Source organism: Vigna angularis, chromosome 9 (genome assembly GCF_016808095.1).
Source record: "Vigna angularis cultivar LongXiaoDou No.4 chromosome 9, ASM1680809v1, whole genome shotgun sequence".
Lineage (NCBI taxonomy): Eukaryota > Viridiplantae > Streptophyta > Magnoliopsida > Fabales > Fabaceae > Vigna > Vigna angularis.
Genome location: NC_068978.1, coordinates 14,781,318 through 14,791,398, shown reverse-complemented (window position 1 = coordinate 14,791,398; position 10,081 = coordinate 14,781,318).

The following is a 10,081-nucleotide window of genomic DNA, read 5'->3' as shown; positions in this document are numbered from 1 at the left end:
CAAAGTGGACGAAGTGGACGAAGAAGAAGAAGAAGAAGAAGAAGAAGAAGTAGACGAAGTGGACGAAGTGGACAAAGTGGACGAAGAAGAAGAAGAAGAAGAAGTAGACGAAGTGGAAGAAGAAGAAGAAGAAGAAGAAGAAGAAGAAGAAGTGGATGAAGTGGACGAAGTTGACTTCTTTTCTAACCACCTCTTTCATGACAGGATTTAATCTTCTTTGTGGTTGAGCACTCGGTTTATAATCATCTTACATAAAGATCCTGTGCATGCAGTAAGTTGGACTTATACTGTAACATTCCAATATATAGTGTAAACTATAATAAAGAGAAGCAACATGCATGATAAAGTAGTACAGTTATTCATCTAAAACATAAAGTGATATCTTTACAGTCATCCAAAAACGACTATAAATTTAAAACTTTATATACAGACTGAAAACTATTCCAAAACTATACACAAGGGTCTAAAGAACAAAAGCAACTTCTCAGCAGCAGCATCACCTCCATCCAATGCTTGATCCAAATAGACCTCTTCTTCTGCTGCTCACATCCTGGTCATCGCAGAAGAAGAATAGCAGAACATACAAAACATAAGCACACAACAAGGTAAGCTAGTTTAAAAAGAATTAATCATACAACAAATCAATAGAATTCTTGCAAGCATATTATCCATCTTCATCACTTAAACCCTTCACACATAACACACACTGATTCTGACTGTCTGGACTTAGAATTATTGCCGAGCTATGGCGGGTCGTGCACTCGTGGTGGCTTCTACTGCTTTGCAAAGTCATTGCCAATGGGTTTCACCCTACCATACTCACGAGGTTAGTCCGTTATCACTCACCTTGGGCCATACTGGAAGCACCCAAGACTAGGACCTCCTGCTACTCCTCACGACATGGATCAATCCTCTCTACTTGAGAATGAAAGACCATTGGAGTTTCAGGATAACCCCCAAGACTAAGCTCCTGCATCCATTCTAAACTTACTTGAATCTCAACTAGAGATTCCACTTTGAATCACAACATAGGGCACCACCATGTCTCCTCTCCTTGAGGATCATGGAATTAAGTCCATAAACCACACTTGAACTTTACACTTTTGATTACAACATACCAGAATCACCACAAATATTATATGATACAACTTCAACTTACTTCATACAACATTTATTGATGCATATCAAACAACGTAAGAATGCACAATACTGGAACTAGAACGTACCTCTCGCACAGCGCACACCTTCGCATAGCGAGACCATAAGCTTCTCGCACAACGACCTAACTCGCCTTGCGAAAGCCCTAGATAGAGACCAACTACTCTGGAACCTGTTTTTGACCATTTTGATGACTCAAACCAGTCACATATGACCTATCTACACTACCCCAGCAGTCATTAACAGCCCTTGACCATTAATACTCAAATTCACTACCTCACTTCCTCTAAAATACACTAAACCAACCCAAATCACTTTACACTTTACTTCCTCATCACCACAACAGATCTCACACAGCAACAATCTCAAAATTACACAATCACAACACATAGATTCATCCAAACCAGTTCATCAACAACATATCACAGTTTCATAATTTCATCCTTTCAACATATTCAATTCACATTACTCTAGAATTAACAATTTAAACCCATGCAGTCAAGTACTATCAAATTCAACACATATACAGTTCATACAACAATTAAATACAGCGGCTAGCTCCCCTTACCTCAGAGACAGACAACCCCAAACACATAAACGCTCCAACCGTACCTTGCACAGCAAGAAAACTCAACAGAAACTTACAACTCACCAATTGGTGATAGAGAACAACACTTAGAACCTAAACTGAGCTAGAAATGGAAGGAATAACTACTAATCACATGCAACCCGAATTCATTGCATGCTCACAGTCCAGAGAAGAATGGACAGAAAAGGTAGACAACTTGCCAGCTGAAGAACGATAAATAGATCGGTCAAGATTGAAGCTCTCAACGCCAGGATTGCCTAGGCACTTCCTGATCGTCGAACAGAAAACTCAGCAGAGAGAATTTGTAGAGAGAAGTCAGAGAACTCTGAGGAATAGAGTTTTAGAGAGATGAAGTGTTCTTAGAATAATTAGAAGTGCTTATAAAATTTCATTTTATATTATCATATTTTTTTAAAGTAAAATAATCCATCTCATTATTCTAATACACCAATCTGCTCTATAACACTCTATTTTTCAGGTCTTTACATATACCTTTGAGATCTGAAATTGACCATCCAATAGCTTCTTTGTTGGTCTTCAATACTTCTACCTACTTTTTTTCTTTTCCAGGAAGAAAAGAATTACTGATGATGACTGGCTTTGTTCCATCTTCTTCTAAAAAAACATACTTTAAATGTCATGGTAACATTTTTAATTCTAACTTCTTTGCTTTGACTTCCTCTTTGGTATCAATTGTCTCAAACTTAACATCTTCTACTAGAATCTCCTTTAATGTCTCCAAATTCGTCATACATTCATCAATCAGTTTTTCTTCTTCTTCATTTAAATCTTCACAAGCATCAATAAGAGTTTTCTCTAGTGGAGTTGAAAAACGTACCATCCTTTCTTGCATCATGCAGACTTCATCAAGTATATCAAATTGAAACATGCTTTTTCATCTTTTGGATGTGTCATGGCTTTGAATACATCAAAATTTACTTCTTCATCTTGAACTCTCAATTTGAGCCTACCATTCTCCACATCAATTAAAATTCTGGCAGTCTTCATAAATGGTCTCCCGAAAATAAGAGGTACATCTCCATTTTCTTCCATTTCCATGATAACAAAATCCACTGGAAAAATGAATTTGTCTACCTTGACCAGCACATCTTCAACTACTCCATAAGGATATTTAAGAGACTTGTCCGCCAGTTTAAGTGCCATTCTAGTGGGTTTGAGCTCTAAACCCTCAATTTTTTTAAATACAGACAATGGCATCAAATTAATGCTAGCTCCCAAATCAATTAGAGCTTTTCCAACTTCCAACTCTCCTATAGTGCAAGGAATAGTGAAGCTCCCTGGATCCTTAAAATTGGGAGGTAATTGTTGTATGATTGCACTACAATTTCCTTTTACTTCAATGGTCTCCTTCTCAATATATTTTTTTTTCTTTGTAAGGAGTTCTTTCAAAAACTTTGCATAAGATGGAATCTGTTGCAATGCTTCTAAGAAAGGAATGGTAATCTCCAGTTTTTTAAACATCTCCATGAACCGCTCAAACTGTTTTTCTTTTTCCTTCCTTGAATAAATCTTTGGATAAGGAAGTAATTTTTCTTCCTCTCTCTCTCTCTTTTTCTCTCCTCTAATTCTTCTTTTTCTTTTTCTTTTTTTCTCCTATCTTCCTCTTCTCTCTTTTTTTTTTCTTTCTCAATCATATCTCTCCACTCACGTATTTCTTTTTCACTCTCATTTTCTCTTTCTTTTTCTTCTATTTTTCTCTCTTCTAACACCTTACCACCTCTTGTTACAATGGTTTTACAGTCTCCATTCAACATGTTCTTTGCATTCTTTTCACAACCTTCTATCTTGTTAATCATTCTCCCAATGTTCATGTTCATATTGTTAACTGCATCTTCCACATTCTTACAATAAGAGATACTCATTTTCATGAATTCCTGAAAAGTGTCCTCCAATTTTGTGTTTTTCTCATATGGAATAGGTTGTGGTTGCCATTGTTGTTGTTGCTTTTGAACCATTTAAATTTGATATATCTCTTGAGGTAGTAGAGAAAGCTTCTTTGTTATTTCTTCTAACTGTTGAATGATGATTTCATTCTGCGCAAACAAGGCTTCCTGAATTTGCATTTGTAACATTCCCATTTGTTGATTTGGAACTCCTGTTTCGCTGTATAAATCCTTATCACTAGCAGCCATGTTCTCTATTAATTTTGTTGCTTTTACATTTAATATTACCTCCTACTGAGGCATCTAGCATCAACTTGGTTTGTGAACCAAGACCTCCAAGGAAAAGTAGAACTATTGTTGCTTCATCAAAACCATGCATGGGGGTCTTTCTCAATAAGCTTTTGTACCTGTCCCATGCTTGACCTAATGTCTCCTCCATGCCTTGTCTGAAAGAAGAGATCTCTTGCTTCCCTTTATTGACTTTGGATTGTAGGAAGTATTTATTTAGAAACTTTGCAACCACAGCTTCCCATTCTGTAAAACTCCCTTCTGGAAAAGAATTTAACCATAACTTAGCATTGCCTCCCAATGAGAAAGGAGACAAGCTAAGCTTGATTGCTTCATCTGGCACTCCATTTATCTTCACAGTGTTACAGATTTCATTGAAGGTGGTGAGATGTTCATACGGGCTTTCATGTGATAGCCCATTAAACTGATTGCTTTTCACCAACTATATTAATGCTGGTTTCACCTCCATGTTTGTGGCATTGACCCCCGGCCTTGCTATACTGTTAAAATGTTGAGGGCCAACAAAAGTGGTGTAATCTGCAAGAGTACGTTTGCCATTATTCTCTTCTATCATGTTTTCAGTGTTATGGTCAGACCTTGGTGGTGAAGGCTGTAATAGTGTCTCAGGAGAAGGGAATAGTTCACGTGAAGTTCAAATTCTCCTCCTCCTTCTACTTTTGTCCAGGCCTTCAAGAAGAGGTTCAGAAATCTTTTTGCTTCTAGTCCGAATATTACCCTGCATACACAAGGAAACAAAACCCTAAAAAAAATTTGTTAGCAAAAAAGATAGAAAAGAGAAGATATAATTGAAGAGATAAGATAGGAAATAAAAACTGAAAAAAAAAATAAAAACAGAAAAATTAAAACAGAAAACCGAAAATTAAAATAAAAACAAAAAAATAAAAACAGAAAAAACAGAATTCACAACAAGTCAAAAAAAATAAAAAAAAATCGCACAAATATACTAGTTAAACAAGAGTCCCCGGCAACGGCGCCAAAAACTTGTTTACCTCTCGGCAAGTGTAACCGAATCGTAGCAAGTAATAATCCTAGTAAGACCAAGTATCGTTTCCCAAGAGACTCAAGGCCTAGACACTTATGTGATTAATTGATTAATTAAGACTTGAGAACAAAGTATTATAAGTTTCAAATGCAAAAGATTGAAAAGTAAATATGTATGCATATGATGATCAATGGCAAGAAGAAACAAAAGCATGAATTGAGATATATGGATGAATATGTTGTTGGGGTTTATGAAGTTCATCTTTTCCACTCTCTTGTATTTAGGAATTCATCATTCTTTTCATTAATGTTAATGTCACTTTCTAAATTACTTTAAACTCGATTCCTCGGTGAAGAAAGCCTAATCATAATCACTAGTTTACAATCTCTTGTCTCCCTAGCAATTAATCATGCATTATAGTGAACAGAAGCTTAAAGGCAACTGACCATCATACTCCTATCTATACTGTTGGGAGAGATTCCCCAGATCTAGACTTCCCCGTACGTTCCCGTATCGACAAAACCAATAATCATGACATTGAATGAGTTAAACTATGCATGCTTTGAGCAAAGAGGAAAAACCCTAACTATTAATGAAAGAAAGCATGTATCATATAAATGATCTTGAAGAACAAATTCCATACAAGAGAGTTTCTAAAGATTTACATTGATTCCCCAACAACAAAATAAGTTTAGTTCACTGATAACGGTTGAAAAACCGTTATTTTTAGGCTTAAAATTGATACCAAAAGCAACCTTTAAGACTTAGAAATTAGCTTGAACTCATATTTTTGCTTTAGTTTTGTGAATAAGAGAGTTGAAGGTGAATTTAATGGTTTTGTGCAAGATTCCCTTGATTTTGTAGGCTAATCGAATGATTTGAAAGAAGAATTGAAGTACCGAATGATTGGAATGCTGACAAATCAACCAGTCAACCAGAATGCAGAAAAGTCAACCAGTCAACTAGAAAAGTCAACCAATCAACCAGAATACGGAAAAAGTCAACCAAACGAGTTTTGGGCCAGTTTTCTGCAATTTTATGATCTGTTTGGGCCTAGACCCGTTTTCTATTATTTTTATGTCCTGTTTAAAGACCTAGATGTCTTAGGGTTTGTATCTTTGGCTGGGAGGAAGCAGAAACACACTTTTCACCCCTTGGGGGTAGATTGGGAGATGGTGACGGCTCTCCTCTTCTCTTTCTAGGGTTTTTCTATCTTTCATTCTTTCATTATTGTTCATCTAGTTTCACCATAAATATGGTGAACTAAACCTTGTATTGTTGTTGGGGAATCAATGTAATCTTGTGAAACTCTCATATATGGAATTAGTGTTTAAACATCTTATTTGAGATACATGCTTTCTTTCATCATTAGTTAGGGTTTTTCCTCTTTGCTCAAAGCATGCATTGTTTAACTCATTCGATGTCATGATTATTGATTTTGTCGATATGGGAACGTACGGGGAAATCTAGATCCGGGGAATTTCTCCCAATAGCATATTGCCTAGACATGGGAATATGAGGGTTGGTTGCCGTTAAGTTTCTGCACTTCAGAATTAATTATTAGGGATGCTAGGAATTGTATGAACTCGTAATTAAGGATAGGCCTTCTTACAAGGTGATTTAGAGAGTGACATTAACATTGATGAAAAGATTGATGAATTCCTAAGATATATGAGAGTGGATAAGATGAAATTGATAACCCCAACAACATACTCATCCATCTAATTCATTAAAGTTTTTTATTTCCTATTCTCCATTGATCAAATTTATGCATACATGTTTAATTATTGTCTTTTGCATTAAAAACCTACAATCAATCGTTCACAAGTCTTAAATAATCAACAAATCAGATAACTAACTAGGCCGTGAGTCCTTTGGGAGAACGATACTTGGTCTTACCGAGTTTATTACTTGATACGATTTGGTCACACTTGCCGAGGGTTAAACAAGTTTGTGGCGCTGTTTTTCGGTGTTCATAAATTTGTCATCATTCACCATATTCATGGTGAAACTAGATGAAATACAATGGAAAAATGAAAGATAGAACCCGAGAAAGTTGAGAAAGGAGCCTTAGCATCCAAAATCCTCCTCCAAGGGTTGAAAGAGAGTCTTTTTGCTTCATCTCAGCCAAATATACAAACCCTAGAACGTCCTAAAGCTTATATACTATTCTAAAAAATACAAAAAAGTAGGCCCAAGCCCAGAAAAGTGCCGCTAAGAGGTAGTATCGCAAGTCACTTCTTCCCCTCAGCGGCTTTTCTCCCCTCAATGTTGCCAACAGTTCTTGCGAGTGCCGCTCAACGGTAATTGGTGTTAAGCGGTACTTCTGTTTTCTCCTCTTTTGCACTTTTCTTGTCCTTTTCTGATTCCATCTCTATCCCTTTTCACTTCTTTCTTCAATTTCATCTAAAAACCTATAAAAATAAGGGAATCAAGCATAAAACCTATCTAACTCTATTATTTCCAATAATTCAAAAAAATCATGAGTTTAAGCTAATTTCTAAGTCATAAAGGTTGTAATTGAAGTCAATTTGAAGTATAAAAACAACAGCTTTTCAACTATTATCACCTTGTTTCTATGAAAGTTTTGAAGTTGGTTGGTTTAAAGTCTCACGATTGTCACGTCTTAATGCAACAACTTTTACCGGTAGCTATTGGAGCCATATTACCTGCCTCTGTTAGAGGTATTCTGACACGTTTGAGTTTGTTTTCAAATGCCATTTGCAAGAAAGTTGTTGATCCTCGACAGTTAGATGATTTGCAAAATGAGGCCATCACACTATTGTGCCAATTGGAAATGTATTTCCCACCGTCATTTTCTGATATCATGGTTCATTTGATTGTCCATCTAGTGAGAGAGATTCGAATATGTGGGCCAGTTTTCTTGAGGTGGATGTACCCGGTTGAAAGATACATGAAGATCTTAAAGGGACTTCCATTGCAGAGGAAGCCATTGAATTATGCTCAAGTTATATGCCAAGTTGTGATCCAATAGGACTTCCAAAGAAAAGACATGAAAACATACGTGAAGGAAAGAGAGTTCGAGGAGTAAGGATTGAAAGTGTTAGTGGAAAAGAAGTTAATAGAGCACATTTGTACATTTTAAACAACACAGAGGATGTTATTCCTTACATTTCACAACACATTGATGAAATTAAGTCAGCACATCCACGTATGAGTGAAAAGTGGACACTTAATGAACATAACAAATCCTTTTTAGCTTGGTTTAAGAAAAAGATTTATGCGACTTCGAATGTTTCTGAAAATCTATTGAGACTAGCTCGTGGACCTAACACTGATGTGATCACTTTCGGCGGCTATTATATAAACAATTACTTGTTCTATTCAAAGGAGGAGGACGATAAAAGTAGAGTTCAAAATAGTGGAGTTACCCTACAAGCTAAGGCTGTACACTTTTCCAGTTCCAAGGATAAGAATCCAATTTTCAGCATCAATAAATTATTTTGGAATAATACAAGAAATTTGGGAAATTGATTATGTCACTTTTAGAGTTCCACTTTTCAAGTGTAAATGGGTTGGCAGTGATTCTGGTGTGGTGACAAAAGACCTCAGATTCACTTTGGTGGATCTTAACAAAATGAGTTACACGTATGAACCATTTATTATGGCTAGTCAAGCAAGACAAACATTCTATGTCACTGACCCAATGAATCATAAATGGTCAGTGGTATTGGAAGGCAGAGCCATGCACACAACTGATGATGAAGACTCTCTAGATATACTTGAGACAAGCTCCTTCTCATCAAGAACCATTGAAAATAAGGTTGATGATGTACCCGATGAAATACATGCAACTCGATGTGATCACAACGAAGGCATATGCGATAAATAGGTGTCTTAACATTGTTTTAATTACTTGTACAATTTATTTATTTTGTCTGTTCTAACTATAATGTACTAATACTTTGTAAACAAGTATGACGAGCTCTGGATCAGGTCTGACGGGAGGAGGGGGTAGATCTGTGACTCGGATGCCTGATGTCACATCCCGTCGGGTTAATGAGAAACCAGTGACAGTGGAGTTTGATCCCCGAACATTTGTGCCTATTGGGGCACATGCAACATCGTTCAAAAGTTACTTGGGCGTGATGGAAAAAACACATGTCCCTATTGTCGCTACCTATTAGGATGATGTCCCACAGGTTGACAAAAATCTACTATGGCAGGATATTTTGGTATAGGATGTTTTACTTCCATCATTGACTTATTTTTGTTGATCGTGCTTTAACATTAATTTTATTTTTAACAGGAAAATTGGAATATCCCTAAGATGAGAGGATAAGGAAGAAGATTTTATCCCACATTGCAGTCCGGTGGAGGGACTTCAAGACGAGAATGACACGTCAATACGTCTTTGGCTCTAAATAGAACGACACTCCTTGTACAAAATATAAAATAACTGAGGAGGAGTGGGTGCAGTTTAAAGAATCTAGACTTACTTCTGAGTGGCAAGTATGGTTTTTAATATTTTGCTCTAGTCACACAAGATGTTAATTTGTGATTTATGCTTAATGATTTTCATTTTTTCATAAGTGAAAAGGATAGCCGCCCAGTAGAGGCAGAAGCTTAATGATACACCACACGTACTGTCACGTGGTGGTTATGCATTATTAGAGAAAAAGATGAGAAAACGTCGCGCTGAGGAGTTAGGTCTTGAGTCACCTGATCTAGCACCTCCACCAACCAGACATGACTTGTGGAAGGCTGCACGGACAACGTCCAATGGCCAGTTTACATCTCAGTCTGCTCAGGAGAGATATCCCAAAGAATTGTAAGTGGAAACTTTTAACTGATTACCATAGTTCATAAAAAAATTATGTAACAAACTTTTTAATGCGTCTAGCTTCATCCCATAATATCAAATTCATCTGTTCATCTCTGCACTTTTGTCCAACTGATCAAGTTTCATGCATATTTACTTTTCTGTATTTGTATTCTAAACCAAAAGATTTTGTTTTCAAGTCTTATTTAATCAAGAAATCACATAACTGTTTAGGCCGTGAGTCTCTTGGGAATTGATACTTGGTCTTACCATGTTTATTACTTGATACGATTTGGTATACTTGCCGGAGTCTTAACAAGTTCTTGGCGCCGTTGCCGGGGACTCGTGGTTTAACT